General features: G+C 31.5%; 1 protein-coding gene and 1 non-coding gene across 2 annotated transcripts in view; both read right to left on the bottom strand.

The window, feature by feature from the left end:
* Positions 1-2,502, bottom strand: part of LOC130450236 (protein GDAP2 homolog) — an 87,211-nt gene extending 84,709 nt beyond the window's left edge. Inside the window, exon 1 of the mRNA XM_056788525.1 lies at positions 2,182-2,502. The gene's annotated coding sequence lies outside the window, so the exon portion shown is untranslated. The remainder of the gene's footprint in view (positions 1-2,181) is intronic.
* Positions 2,503-13,508: 11,006 nt separating this feature from the next.
* Positions 13,509-13,581, bottom strand: Trnak-cuu (transfer RNA lysine (anticodon CUU)). The gene has a single exon. It is a non-coding gene; the product is annotated as a tRNA-Lys (tRNA).
* Positions 13,582-15,920: the final 2,339 nt, after the last annotated feature.

Genomic DNA, 15,920 nt, shown 5'->3' on the forward strand with positions numbered 1-15,920 from the left:
TAAATAAATAGATAAATAATTATTACATTATTTTTAAGTTCATCACTATTAATTCGTCCTCTTGTGGTGGGATACTGTTTTGTGATTATATTCTTAAAATTATCAGATACAGGTAAATCTCTTCTCTAAATTCGAGCCAGGGGGATATTTCAAAACCCAAAGCAAACGAATTTCTAACTTTGTATTAATATCTTTGTGAACAAAATAAAATCACTTTTAACACAAACATCTTACATTGGTTTGTGTATATCTGGCCTATTTTAATAATAAAATAGGAGGAATGGAAATTACATGCAACTTTAAGATACATTTTAATATCTCTAAACCGTGTTAAAAATATTTTTCCCACCACCGTGCGTAAATAACGTACTATAGACAAACTTACGAGTGCGTAAAACTTCACTTTAGGCAGAAGTGCGTAAAAAACGTATTATTAAGGTCTCCGCAGTGTAGTGACTAAAGTACGAGACTGAAATGCTGAGGTCCCAGGTTCATGTCGCGCTGATACATTTTTTAATTTTCTATGTAGTAATAGTTATTTTTAGGTGGCATACATGCCGAAGGGAAGGACTGATAAATTTAATAACAGAAACTCGTTTCATTAATTTTTTCTAATCTTAATTAAACTTTTGTAAAGTGTGTAAAGGCCTTTTTTCGACTCATAGTATTGTCGCAATATTCGCATTCTTCGAAAAAAGGTTACTTTACACACTTGTTAGGTAAATAACTGTTTTAACACGCTTCCACGAGAACAATCACTTTTAACAGTGTTGACTGTGGTTAAAAGTGTCACTTTTAATGGCGAAAACGGTTATTATAAAGTAGTATAGGTACTATTGACTTAAATAATCATTAGTTAGTTCAGCTACCTCTTTACATTTAACTAATTTAAAAGTTTAGGACAATTATTCACATACAATATATAAACCTTAGTCCTCCATTAAACGGTTTGACGTATGTTGTATGTCACTGCATACAGCGCAGGCATTCCGTGACTGATACCACGACGTATATAATGATGCCAAATCTTGTGCAGCGTTGCCAAATCTATAGCCACATAATGACCACTTCTGATAAATTTTCAAAGAACTGCCACATATTACCACATGAAAGTTTGTGTTTTTATTAAACTCGCTCTCCATAACCAATGCCGTTTAATTCCCATAGCACAATATGTTATACCTTTCCCTTCCTTATAATTTCATTCATTACAATGTTGAAATAGTGCTTGAAGAGACCCCTTGCCGACTCCATAAATTGTACATATTCTATTCAGTTATTATGTCACTGATTGTATCTTATCTTTTGATAAATTTGCATTTGGCGTAATGTAAAAAAAAATAATCATCGGAGTCTTATTTTTCTATGATGATGTAGACGAGCAACATACCTTTATGTCTTAATTCTTTAGGGGAAATTGTGAACCTAATTTGATTAATTTCCCCAGGTAACCCTAGAAAATTTGATGAAAGTTCATGTTTTTAATAATAACCACATTATGGCATTATAACACGTGCACATAATTGTATCTCTAACGAGGTCAACAGTCTTAAAACCATAATATTTTCTCAATGCATATATGTAATTGAAATTCTAGGTACCTTTTAAAAAAACACATAAGACTTTATTACATTGATGAAATTGTAAAATATATCATTTTTAGATGATACTATATATTCAAAACCAGACAATTTCTACACCACTGCAGATTTAGAATGTTTTAGATTCATATACTCTTCTTCGCGTTAAATAAATAAAATAATTACTTAAGAATTATTTCAATAAAATTTATCACTGTTAACAAAACAAAGTTTTTATTTGGCTTATATACGTAAGCCCTCTCACTAATACTTCCGCAATTATTATTATAATACTATATTTATATTATAACCGTAAATTCTATTTTTAAAACACACTAACGATCTAATTACTATATGTAATGGAAACTTCTTGAGTCAGTATTTTTATCTACAATTCACCTATTTAAAACATGTCAATGAAGCAATGTTGTCAACAAATATAAAAACAAATGTTAATAACAAAGGAAACAAAAACAGAACGATACGAACGGATGATTATCATCGTTCATCTGCAAGGGCAAGGTCAGACAAATAAGTAACGATTACATCCGCAAATATAGTTATAAAATAACAAACAATACCAAAACAACGTATTACTCACCCAAAACTGTTTTTTTTCTTCAATTTACCATACAGTTCATGTCAAAAACGCTCTCACTATATGATTATTTGAATTCGCACACCACCACACACACACCTACAACACCAAACTGTCAAATATTCGTTTTTGTTTCCAGTTTTGAGTTTTGCGCAATCAACTTCAACGTGACTACAACACAGAAACCATGTGCGGCTTCGGATTCTGACAAGTTGGATCATCAGCGCAGGAAGTGTTATGCTAGAAAATTGTACGCGTCGTTGCCACGTCTCAAACAAAAAGAAACAACTCACCAGTATGATAATGAGGTTGTTTTGAATTACAATACACAGATTATTAATTATTACACTAGTTATTGAAACTATATCGCATAAGTATTATTGTCATGTTTTACTAGTAGTTTTTAACTGATAATATACAGATATATAGATATTCGATGCATAAATCAATAAGTAAAGGAATAAGAAAAAACTAATTTATATAGACAGTTATTATTCACCAATTTTAGCACTGTTTCTATTGTATCCTATTGACAAACCACCTATTTTATCACACTGATGGCCCAAAGCGGAATAATTTTTGTAATTTAAGTTCAGAGCCTTAGATGGATCTGCTACCATAACTGTGTATCAAGCTGGCGATTTGACTGATTATTGTTGTGTGCTAGTGTTTTTGTGTCCTTTTGATTATATATAGCTGTGGTTAATTTTTAAAAATAATTTCAATAAATGTTGTGTATAACATTGAGAATCTATAAATGTGATTCATTTGTTTCAAAATCCTCGTGAGGACTGTTTTGAATAGATGGCTGCCGGCATTTTTATGCTCTTACAATAACTTAAATATTTTCCTTATAAGATTACACCTAATAAATTTCCAAAATCAGTTTTTTTCATAATAGTTCTCAAAATGTCATCTTTTGTGATATTATATCTTGAAAATATGCCATTTTAAGAAATATTATAAACAACAACATAAATTTGGACATTCATTAGCTCTGAGGTAGCAGTATGAACTTCCTAAAATAATTTAAATCACGCGCCATGAATAAAATACAATTTGTCACTATTTTATTAAGGATGTCATATTAGTAGTTCAAATTCCGGCCAACATGTCAATTTGATCAGAACAAAACATTGTCGTGATCCATCTGAATGTAGGTAATCTATGATCCTGTTGTTTTACTAAGGTACAGGGGCGGTACTAAAGACAACCATCCTAGTACGAAACAAAATAAAAATTAAAAAATCAAGTTTAGATCAAACTAATATCAGTTTTTTGAAAAATAATAAGTATCATATGATAAATCAATATTATAAGTGTTAATAATGCTGATAACATAAATAATATATGATATTAATGAGTATTATTATTTTTTTAAATGTATCACATGCTACATTTCTTTTCGTATCAATATTATTTAAAACTATATTTGATTTTATATGAATTCAAAGTTACATTAAACATACATTGAAGAAAGTAGCACAGCTAGAAAGAAACAAAAACGCATTTATGACATGCGCGACAAGAATAAACTTGCACGAGCGCAAGCTGATTTATGTTTAGGGAGGCAAGCATCTATCTGCCTAAAATTGTACTTCGTTTTGCGTTAATTAGTTTCATAAATATAATTAAACTATTGCAACAAAAGATTTTCAGAAAATATTGAAAAACAAATGAACCAACCAACTCTAGAAACCAAAAGTCATGAATCGAAACGTTCCAAGTTAGAAAGTTACAAAAATTAGAGAATGGAATGGTGTTAAGTACTCAAATTTAAGAAATCATTTTTGATTTATCTAAATGAACTGACACATTTTCATACTATAAGAAGGAATTCTTGTCTGTCGCACCGCTCCCCAAGGACCTCTGGATCCGCCCCTGCTAAGGTGAAATCTTTTAGAAACAATATTTTTGAGCCAATTAATTTTTTTTTAGTAAATCTTTTCTGAAAGAAAGAAGAATAGTTATCTTTGAGCAATACATGAAGGAGAGAAGAGTGTCATTAAATATGGATGAACCATTTCCCTTGAAAAAAAACACAAAATATTAATTTTTAAAGTAAATTATTCTAACGATCATTTTCCATACGGTGCTGGTGGTTTACTATAATTATTTTTAGTCTTTCAATTATACAATCAATTTCACTATTTGGCAACATTGCGAACTAAAGAAGTAGCGGAAAGGGTTTTGGTTTCAAATGTTTGACTACTGCTTACTAGATGTCGCTACACATATAATGTAGGTAACTGGATATTAAATAAAAAGTTCTTCTTACCGAGTATAGATGACAACACCATTGGCAATAAAATATATTTTATATAATATACTTTTGACAACAAACTTTCAATAGAAATTCGTTTTAAATCGTATTTTTTGTTGAAATTTAGACAAATTTCCACTCATTTGTGTTGTATATTGAAAAGGTTTAATCGTTTATGCATATTTGCCCTTAATTTATGTTAATATTCGTAAACAGTTTGTTATAACAAGTTTTTTTTTAAAGTAATGCAACGTCGGAATTATTATCTGCCAACGTCTTAAAACGTATACAAAAATTCAAACTAATTAACTTCCGGTTGACGATCGTAGATATTTAATCTGAACAAGTGGCGTAATAATAGATAATAAAACTTGAACTTGAATGTTAAAAAAATATTGTATAATACTTGTAGTATGGAGATTCTAATAGTCAACAACGAATGAAATATTATGAACAAAGCTGTTTGTTTCTATGTTTGAAATACATCATAAAGTGACGTACATAAATTTTTCTCTATTTTTTTTACATTTCTTTTCAATTATTTATAGGTAGTAATATGTCTTCAAATTATTTATTCGTGATGGACATGCTCCCTTTCACGATATTTAGATGTTTAAAAAAGCAATACTCTCTACATCATACACTGTATATTGATACTTACACTTACAACTTATCTTTCTAATTTCCCCACGATACAGCTATTTTGTTGCAAATGCATGTAACATTAAATAAGAAGTAGAGGTTGTTATCCACAAGCGAAGTCCTTGAACTTTACAAAGGTGCAGCAGTCTTGTATCTATCTAGTATTTAATATTACTTGAGTATCCAAAGATTAGCCTTGCAGTTAATGGGGAGAAAGGTATTAAATAAGATTCCAATCAGTTACTTGCTGTAGTTTCGTGACATTTTTATAAATTATTCAATTAATTGATGTCAGAGACGAGTCTATTATTATTTGGTTACATATGCGTAATATAAAGATATTTATCTACATCAATTGAGGAGTTTCCGATCTGACGTATAGATGGCACAATAAATGCAGAATTGATATTTTAGTAGGTACTAAATTTCAATAGGTGTAGTAGCGAGGTAAATTTTTTGATGTGACATGAAGATTCCAAAAAACGACGGCGCTCTTAAAGTATAAATTGACAGTTAATAACGAAAAAAGTAGTAGTAGAGAAGATAATTTACATTTTGATATCTTTAATCCATTTTGTTTGTTAATTGATTAGTATTTGTTCATATATTCTTTTGGAATATGTATATTTATTATTTTTTGGACAAATTTTTTATCTATGTACTTTTGCTCTACTTCGTAGCTAGATCCCACCACCATTGGTACCTAATTTTACTAGTTCTGATATCTTATGGAACCTTTCACCTTGCTTTTCACTGACAGGTCCCAAATTTTCGGGAAAAAATACCAGAATTGATTTTTTTAATGACATTCGGCAAACAAGCGATTTAAAGGAATCTAAACATTTATTAACTAGCCGTATATAGTTTGGATTCAAATTATTGTCCAAAAATATCCAGACGACTCTTACGAGTGAGTTTAAGCTCTTAACTTCTTGCGAAGTAAGCTTTTCTATAAAATTAACATCACTCAGCAACTTTTTTAATTTGTAGCCCAATAAAAATACCCTCCTTTAACTAGGAGTCACTTAACCAAGGATATAAGGGGTTTTCCAATAAGAATTTTTTTTCAAAATGAAATGAAAACCATTTGAGAAATTTCAAAAACTTTATTATCGGGTTGAAGTACATTCAAAACATTTATGAATGGAACTCGACTTCGCTCATGTGGCCACCGCGGGCACGTTTGCAGCGGTTGATTCGTTGTACCCAATTTTCCATGAAACGGCTGCTATTTCGCGTTCAATGTTGGCTTTGAGCTCTTCTAACGTCGTCGGCTTATTAGCATAGACCAATGACTTGACGTTGCTCCAAAGAAAAAAATTAGGAGGCGTTAAATCGCACGAACGAGGTGGCCAATCGACTGGTCCATTTCTTGAGATAACACGCTTATCAAAGTTGTTCTTCAATAAATCGATAGTAACGTGTGCTGTGTGGCTTGTGGCGCCGTCCTGTTGAAACCACATGCTGTCCAAGTCCATATATTCCAATTCGGGCCAAAAATAATCGATAATAATAGCGCGATAACGATCACCAATCACAGTAATGTGGCGACCACTATCGTCTACGAAAAAATATGGCTCTATGACGCCGCCGGCATGCAAGCCGCACCAAACACTTATCTTCTGTGGATGAAATGGTTTTTCATTAAGCACATGTGGATTTTCACCCACCCAATACCGAATATTTTGTTTATTGACAAACCCATTGAACTAGATATAAGCTTCGTCACTGAAGATGATTTTGCGATGAAATTGATCATCTTGTCGCATTTTTTCCAGAGCCCAATCGGAGATCGTACGTCGCTTCGAATGGTCGTCCATCGGCTTCAATTCTTGAGTGAGCCTGATCTTGTATGGGTGTAAAGTAAGGTCCATACGCAAAATTTGCCATAAAGTGGTCTTGACAATGCCCAACTCTTGAGAACGTCGTGGAATTGACTGATTTCGAACATTTGCTACGGACGTTTCAACGGCAGCGATATTTTCGACACTTCGACCAACCCGTAGTCTCACTGGCACGGCAACATCAAACAACGAATATAAAGACTCAAACTTTTTCACTAAACTTGTAACTTTTTGTCTACTAGATCGAGAATTACGACTGAAAATCGAAGGTAACGCTCTTAAAGTAGAGGCCACCGACTCCGAATTTCTGTAGTAAATTTTTAAGATTTGTAGACGTTGTTCGTTCTTGTACTTCACCATGATGAAAACGTTATGTCTACTGAATAAACTAACAGTGACAGTTCGATGTTAAGTGAAAAGGTGCGTTAACAAACTAAATTCAAAATTGTCAAGTCTCTATTGGAAAACCTACCTACAGCCTTTACAAAATTGTTCTTTATTCGAAGCCTAATGTGAAACAGACACTTTTTGTGTCTAGAAAAAGGTATATTTTGATATCTTGATTGAAATTAGAATTTTTCTAAGCGAATTTGCCTCACAAAGTATTTATTAGCCGCGGATTGCCTGAGCGACCAGTCTTGGGGGGCAATTCCTCAGCCAGTCATTTTTCTATGTTTAAAGGATTTCTATTCTATTCTTACGTTCTAATTTATTTATGTACTATACACTACACTCAACTAACTTATAATAATTCACTTATCACTATCACTTAAATTGAATAATTTATTTAAATCCTTCGCACTACGACTATTTATTATAAACTAAACTAAACTATAAAATATTCCAAAATAATTTTCAAAAGATCTAGAAAAATAAAGAAATATACTTTCCTAGAAAATATTCAGAAGAAACAATATAAATAAACCGTTTGTTATAAAAACTTATATAAAAACAAAGATCAAACGAATACTGGGTATTTCATCAAAGTTGGCACCTTCGCCGAAATCCATAATTCCACTATATCCAAGCAGGACCGGCTCTAGGGCGGATGATTTCGTAACAGTATGTTTGTCACGTTCACAGTTGTGCTTCGCCTCGCTTGTTCGTGGCGTGCTAGCTTAATGGATAAAGAACAAAGTCTCTTTAATACAACTTTATAGTGAATATAGACAATTTTGGGACGCGCAATATCCCGATTATACTAATAGAAGTCTGAGAAAAGATTCTTTGAGAAATATAAGCCAGGAAATGAGCTTCCGTTAGATGACCTGAAGAAAAAAATGGAATTTTTACTATGATCATACAAGTGCGAAAAAGTTGAAAAAAAAGGCGAATAAGAGGATCAGGTATTTATTATTTTCCCAAAGTGAAATTGGTGTAATTGATGCATCAAAAACTACTGGTAAGAATGGTTAATCGGTGTAAATCGTTTATGCTAATATGAAGAGTGTCTAAAATAATGTGCTTTGCTTTTGTAAAAAGACCTTGAACAAGCTTTAGCTGCAACGCAATAGGTAAATAAATCAGGGTAGAATTAAAAATTTGATGAACACTAAAAATCTGGTAAAAATAAAACAAAACATCACATATCATTGAATATGAAGATTCAACTAAGTTTTATTACAGCTCTGTTATATCCGTGTAGTGTAGAGTGGAAGCAACAACAGAAAATTTGAGAGCGAGTTTTATGTTGAAGACACCATTGACTAATCTGGCTTTTTAGATAAAATGGCGAAGAGATGAAAGGGATCAACACCATAAAATTTTGATGGGAGCCCTCAGCTATTATACTAAACAAAGAAACGGTCTGAGTTAATTTTATTGCTAGAAAATATCTCAACCTGGTTATGAATTTAATCATTTAGACATAATGGCGAAGATATTAAATAGATCGACACTGTAAACTTGTGACAGAAAACCAACAGGGGTTATTTGTTGTATCCTTCCTTAACAGAGGAATATTCTGAGTTGAGGAAATGTTGAAGGAGACTCATTTTGTTGCTGAAAAATATGAAAACTTGGTTCGGTATGAATTAAATAAATCAAACAAAATGGCGAAGAGATTTGCATTTCAATAATATAGAATAGAAAATGCTGGATGATTAAGTTTTTTGATATTAATGTGTTGGGTGTTCATATATAGCTGTTAATGTCAGCTAATATTTTGATAAACACCGATATTAGGTCGAAAAGTCGAAAAACATTAAGAATTATTTATATAAATTAATTCATTATATAAGAATGCAATGTAAGTGCTCTAGTGAGTTTTTATTTTAGAAGTCAAATTATTTGCGCTGTTGTTTGCCTCGCGATTCGAGGCCATGAAATTACAGTAGCCGATACCTCTCACTTCAAACCTGTTGGTTTATTCATCGGGAATTTTTATGGATTTTTTTACGAACGACTTGACATTAACCAAGGGTGTGGAATAAAATATTTAGTGACCACATCTATATTTTAAATAATAGATCTATTTACAAACCTTAACAAAATTGAGCCGAATAAAAATATTTGCATATCCTTACAGGAGACGAGAAAACTGTCTATTTAAAAAAACGGAAGAATTTTTCTGTTATTACTTAATAGATACCATAATTAGTGTTTAAGAACTTATTATTAATACTTATTTTGATAATTTACGGTGATTATACACTTTCACGGTCACCTGGTTTTTTGGCTCTAGAAAATCGAAAAATGGATGGATTTTAATGATCTTGGTCTCAAAATGTTCCATTTTACGGCGGATTTATAAAAAAAATTAGTAGAAATAGCTGGAATGAAAATTTCTCATAGTTTTACTGTTTTAAATCGTAAAAAAAAACGGTTTTGCAAAATAATCCTTTACAAAAAATTATCTCATTATCAGATAAATTTCTTATATTTTTTTTGTATTCTACATAAATTAATAAACAATTAAAAAAAAATCTAAAAAGAATGATTTTTTCAGTTTTTATAGCTTAAAATGAAATCGATGAAAAACAATCAATTTTCGTGAATAGTTTCGTACTATATTCTTCAATGTTAATAGTTTTTGAACCATTAAAAATCGAAAAATAGATAAATTTTATAATTTTGGTCTCAAAATGTTCCATTTTACGACGAATTTATGAAAAACACGGGGGTAGTGGCTGAATTTGCGGTTTTTAATAGTTTTAAAACTTAAATAGTAGAAAAACTTTTTTTTTGAAAATATTAATTTTTTTACGTTAATTGCGAAAAAAAAATATACGAACTTGATTCCACGACGTCAGAAACAGTTACGAAGGATTATATGTAGAAAGTCATTTTTTTTCATTTAAAGTCATGAAACTGTAAAAAATATTTATTTTTTTTAATTTTCGTATTTTTTTTATAAATCCGCCGTAAAATGGAACATTTTGAGACCAAGATCATTAAAATCCATCCATTTTTCGATTTTCTAGAGCCAACCTAACCTAACCTAACCTAACCTAACCAAAAAACCAGGTGACCGCGAAAGTGTATAATTACCATAATTTTTTGTAAAGGATTATTTTGCAAAACCGTTTTTTTCACGATTTAAAACAGTAAAACTATGAGAAATTTTCATTCCAGCTATTTCTACTAATTTTTTTTTATAAATCCGCCGTAAAATGGAACATTTTGAGACCAAGATCATTAAAATCCATCCATTTTTCGATTTTCAAGAGCCAAAAAAACCAGGTGACCGTGAAAGTGTATAATTACCTAATTTACTTTATTTTAACTTTTATTTTATGACTTGAGCGGTGTTGATTGACATTTTATTAGATTAAAGTGATGTTGTTTGCGGAACTTTTAGAGATAACTTATTAATAGATGATTTATAAAGAAAATTTTTTTGAATTTTATGAATTGCTATAACAGGGTGTTTCAAGGATAGATAAAAATCTGAAAAATATTTGGGGTTTCCTCAGTAAAAAATTTTATATACATTTTTTAAGATTTTTCCGCATCTACTGAGGACATTGTATTGAAATTTTATAAGAATATTTTTTGGAATCTGATACATCCAATGAATTTGTTGTTATGTCTGACTTTTTAATTTAATTTCACACCTGCCCAAAAATTAACTTTAAATGAGTGGTATTGTGATATGTTATGTTCAATACTACTTGATACGAACTGTATAACTAGCGCCCTCTATGAGAGTCAGACATAAAAACAAATTCATTGGATGTGTCCGCTTTCAAAGCATATTCGTATGATATTTCAATACAGTGTTGCAGCAAAATCGTAAAAAATGCGTATAATATGAATTTTTTAATGAGCAAACCTCAAATATTTTTCATTTTTCTGTCTATCCTAGATCACCTTTTTTTGAAACACCCCGCATAACCGAAATTTTTAACAACCGCATTATTTAGATCAATAATTATCATTATAAGCAGTGATTTTGTGGGATAGAAACCTGCAATTATTATTTTTTATTGGAATAGCTAATATTGAAAACAGTCTTCAGTAATCTTGAACGAAACAAGATATAACAGTCATAAAATTTTAGAAAATAAAAATAATAACTCAAAATCTTCATACTTGAGCTTAGTAATTGGTATTCTAGCTGTATACAATTTCTGCCGGTAATTTCTGGGTTTAATGCTGTTAAGTGCCGTTGGTCGGTGTGGTAACGATTGAAGCTCATCATCAAAACCAATTTTATACCAAATTGCGCCATCTGGTCGATATTTTAGCATACGTAAATCTGTGACAAATGGGTCACCTGATATTGTACCAAGCCGTATAGATTTATAAATTAATTCTTTCTAAAAGTCGTTAAAAAAGGTATAGTCCAAAAAACGTGTTTCGGGCACAGGATCTAGCTGTTTTAGTTACAGTCACGTATTGTTGTGGAAGGTAAATTTCCTTGCCGTTTAGTCCACATTCTATTGCAGTGTGTACGGAATCACAATCCATGTGGGTGTGATCTTTCTCCAGGTACTTCTGAGTAATCACAATATTTTTTTTATTGTTAAACGTAATGAAGCATTGGTCAAGATTGCATTGCGATTTTGAGCACAACATAAAAATTAATTGCTGTTCGTTAGTCTCCCTAAAACTCGAGAACGGCTGGACCGATCTGGCTAATTTTGGTCTCGAATTATTTATGGAAGTCCAGAGAAAGTTTAGAAAGCAATAATTTTGTTTTTCTTTGATGTTGTGCCGCAAATTAAATTTCTGAACGCAACCATAATATTTGACATTTGACAACCAGCTAATATGTCGACCGATACCTCAGACAAAGAGTGCATCCTTCTATATTTAGGGGTGATGATTACCACTACATGTACAAGAACTTCTTTACTTCAGCTCATTTTTGTTGATCTTTTGTGATAGTGTCACTTTACTTACTAACATGCGATTATATTTGCAACAAGTTGAATCTGCAAATGTGTTTAAGATGCAGCTGTTAGACATTGTAGATACTAAAGTCACAGTGGACACCTCGACCGGATTCCTCATATTATCCACAGATTTTTGTCACATTACAGACTCAAAAAGGGAGCTTATTCAGCGTGTTTTCCCAGATATAGCGCAACAGTTCAATAACCATAATTGGCTGAGTGAACGAGAAATATTGACGGCGAAAAATAAAGATGTAGAGGATCACAATGCGACCATTCTGAATTTTCTTCCAGGACAATTGGTTTCCTTCAAATCAGTCGACACCTTTATGAACCAGGAGGACATAGTCAGCTATCCTATGTAGTTTTTAAATTCACGGGAATTACCTGGATTACCACCTCACAATTTGTAGTTGAAAGTAGGATCAGTTGTTATCACGCTGCGTAACATTAATCAACCTCAACTGTGCAAAGGAACAGGACTGGTTGTGAAAAAGGTGATGAAGCAACAATCATGAAGGGAAAATACAAAGGAGAGGATGTCTTCTGATTGGCTGAAACCAATATCTTGTGACCAATGGGAAAACCACAAATTTTCGACTTGAGCGGTTTGTTAGCTAAGGAAGGATATTTAAAAGACACAAATTCGTTTTTTCCATATCTGATAATATAATGAGAATAATAATAGGAAAAAAATTGTTCTAGACCTTAAATTTTCAATAGAACTTTTTTTGTATAACGCATAGGTGTCAAATGAAATTTATACAATATTTTATGCTCCACAATTCAGTTACCACCATTTTCAATTTATCATTGATCATTAACTAAATATTTAGCATAAGACCATATTGAAAAAAGTTTGAAGCGCTATAATTAAAAACCTATACCTTATACAAAAAAAAGTTTCAAATAAAAAAGATGGCAAATATTATTATCTACAATAATGATCTCCACAATTTTTGTCATACGATGCGCGGTTCGCGAGATATTTAATAAAACATGTTTTTCAAGATGGCGGCTGAAGTGAAGCCCCCCATGACGTCCACTTGGATTTATATTCAGGGGACACCCCTGAACATATTAAAAAAATACCTGGTCACGTACGTTTTTTTCAGAAACTACTTTTTTGGTTGGGGCTCTTGGACTAATAGTAGATTGTGGGTGAATATGTAATTTTCCTTAAGTAAAAACTCCGTAGGATCTCATTTTGAAATTTTCATTACTTTGATTAAAAAAAAATTTCGCCCAACGTGGGGCTCGAACCCACGACCCTGAGATTAAGAGTCTCATGCTCTACCGACTGAGCTAGCCGGGCTTATTGTTAATAGATTTTAATTTTATATCTACCAATACTGTAAACTTTTCTTTTTCTTATAAATTTGTTGTTACATATTTATACAGACTGTTCCGGGATTTAATGCGAAAAACTCGGGAATGAGTAGATGGCAGGAAAGTAATGCTGTGATATACAAAAAATTTTCTCATGCGATCCTTCCTTTCTGAGTTATGGGCATTTAAAGTTGCGAAATCAGAATTTATACTTAAGTATATTTTCTAAATTATACTTTCGAACATTATGAATTTTTAATGGATGATTACTAATAAATAATTCCACACTACTATCTGGAGCGCAGGGGCGGCTCATACCCAATGGTTAACGTTGTACATAGAAAGGAACCGTTCGCCATAAAGAGACATTCCGAAGAAAATTATCATCAATTGTAATTATTTATTGAAAATAATTACAGGAGATATTGAAACACAATAAAATATTTCTAACTGAATAGCATACTGTCGAAAATCAAGTTACTTAATTGAGGAAGAAATTGAAATGTAGAAAAATTTTGTTGGGTAGCCTGTAGATCAAGGTAGAAACCTTCAAAAATGATAAAGCGTGAAAAAATAGTAGGATAAAACCTATTGAAAAACGAGAAAATAGAAGTCGGAAAGTGGAGAGGGGTGAGTTTTCAAGGATCTTGATTTCCTATAGAAAAATTAAATAACAAAGCTGTAGGTAATGGAAAGATATACAATCTTTTTTTACGAAACCTCAAAATTTATGTAAAAAATGAAATAACCAAGTTTTTGGTTTTTTTATTTTCATGTTTTACAAAAAACATGTTTTGAAATATTTATTTCTTCATCTCATCTATCGAATCGAAAAAGCATCCCAATTTCAATCGAAAACTCTCCCGTCAAAATGTCAGCTTTGTTATCGTGTAAAAAAATATCAATATGATCATGGTAAATTTTCTCAGAAAAGGAATCTTAAGGTTTATTCTTCAGTTTCTTCTTATTTCTTTAATGTAAGTATTTTCATTTCAGTGATTTCTAATATTCTCTTTGTGTTCGATGTGTCTGGTTTCCGGTGTGTATGTTAATATATATAGGCTGGATGACGGCCTTGTAGATTCGGGATTTGGTCTCGATTCCGATATATTTGTTTCGGAAGATTGTATCGTTCAGGTAAGTTGAGGTTCGTGCTGCTTTTGCCGCTTGGTTTCTTACCTCCGCTTCGATATCACTTTATCCTGATATTTCTATGTTTTAGTATAATTAGAGTATAAAATTTTATAAGTCGAAGTGAACAAGTGATCTAATAGCGGGAAAATGAATCAATTACAACATTCATTGGGAAAGCTACTTCAAGAAGACCCAAAGAAATTTATGACCTACCTGGAAGACTGCAAACTAATAAAAGAAATAAAATCTAGATTTAACGATAGAATGTATTAAAAATCGCTAATTACCCTGCGTGGTTGATGCGTAAAAATAAGAATGTTTTTTTCTTTTCTTTTTGCCTCTGTGGTTCTATGGTTGAAATTCTTTGATACTTTTCATAGTCAAATGAGAATAGGTGTAAGAACTCTACCAACATTCCCAAACAATTATAAAGTTTTTCCCTTAATTAGATTATATCCAATAACTCGAAATTTATTGCATACATCCGTTTACTATTAGTACTTTATTGCCTATACATACCTTCTATTTTTTTCCTACGTAATTATGAACTTCTTATATAATATTGTTTTAAGTATCAAGATTATGAGGCTGTACATTATTGTTTGTTAACTTTGTGATGAAGTTGATGAATTATCGTATAACTCGGAATTAGTCCATCTATTTGTTTTGAATATAAATTATTTCATTCGACAAAAGTTTACCGTGACCAATATTCTAGGCACGTATACATTTAGTGTTGTTATGTTGGTACCTGTTGTCGTTTTCTGTCTTCCTAGTTCGTTTTATTTTCGATTTTCAACACCGTGCTCGCTTTTGATTGTGTTTTAATGCCAGATATTGCGATCTACATGAATCGTGAGTTGAATACGATATAATTTATATAGATTTTACAGATAACACATGTATATTCTATTAAAAGTCTCGTATTTGAAATTTTCAAATATTCAATTGATCAAATTGCAAAATTATGGCTCATTCTCGGAAATGACGCCCTGTGGGAACTCACCATTATTATTTTGCAGTAGTTAGCTGAGATTCTTGTTCTTGAAATCAACAATATTATTATAATTACAAAATTCTTTACCCTTATTTGTCTACTGTCCAACTGTCTTGGGTCTTTCGTGAATACCTTTGCATTGCATATACAGGGTTTTACTAAATTCAAGCGATAAAATTCAGGAGATGATTGCT

Source organism: Diorhabda sublineata, chromosome 11 (assembly GCF_026230105.1).
Source record: "Diorhabda sublineata isolate icDioSubl1.1 chromosome 11, icDioSubl1.1, whole genome shotgun sequence".
Lineage (NCBI taxonomy): Eukaryota > Metazoa > Arthropoda > Insecta > Coleoptera > Chrysomelidae > Diorhabda > Diorhabda sublineata.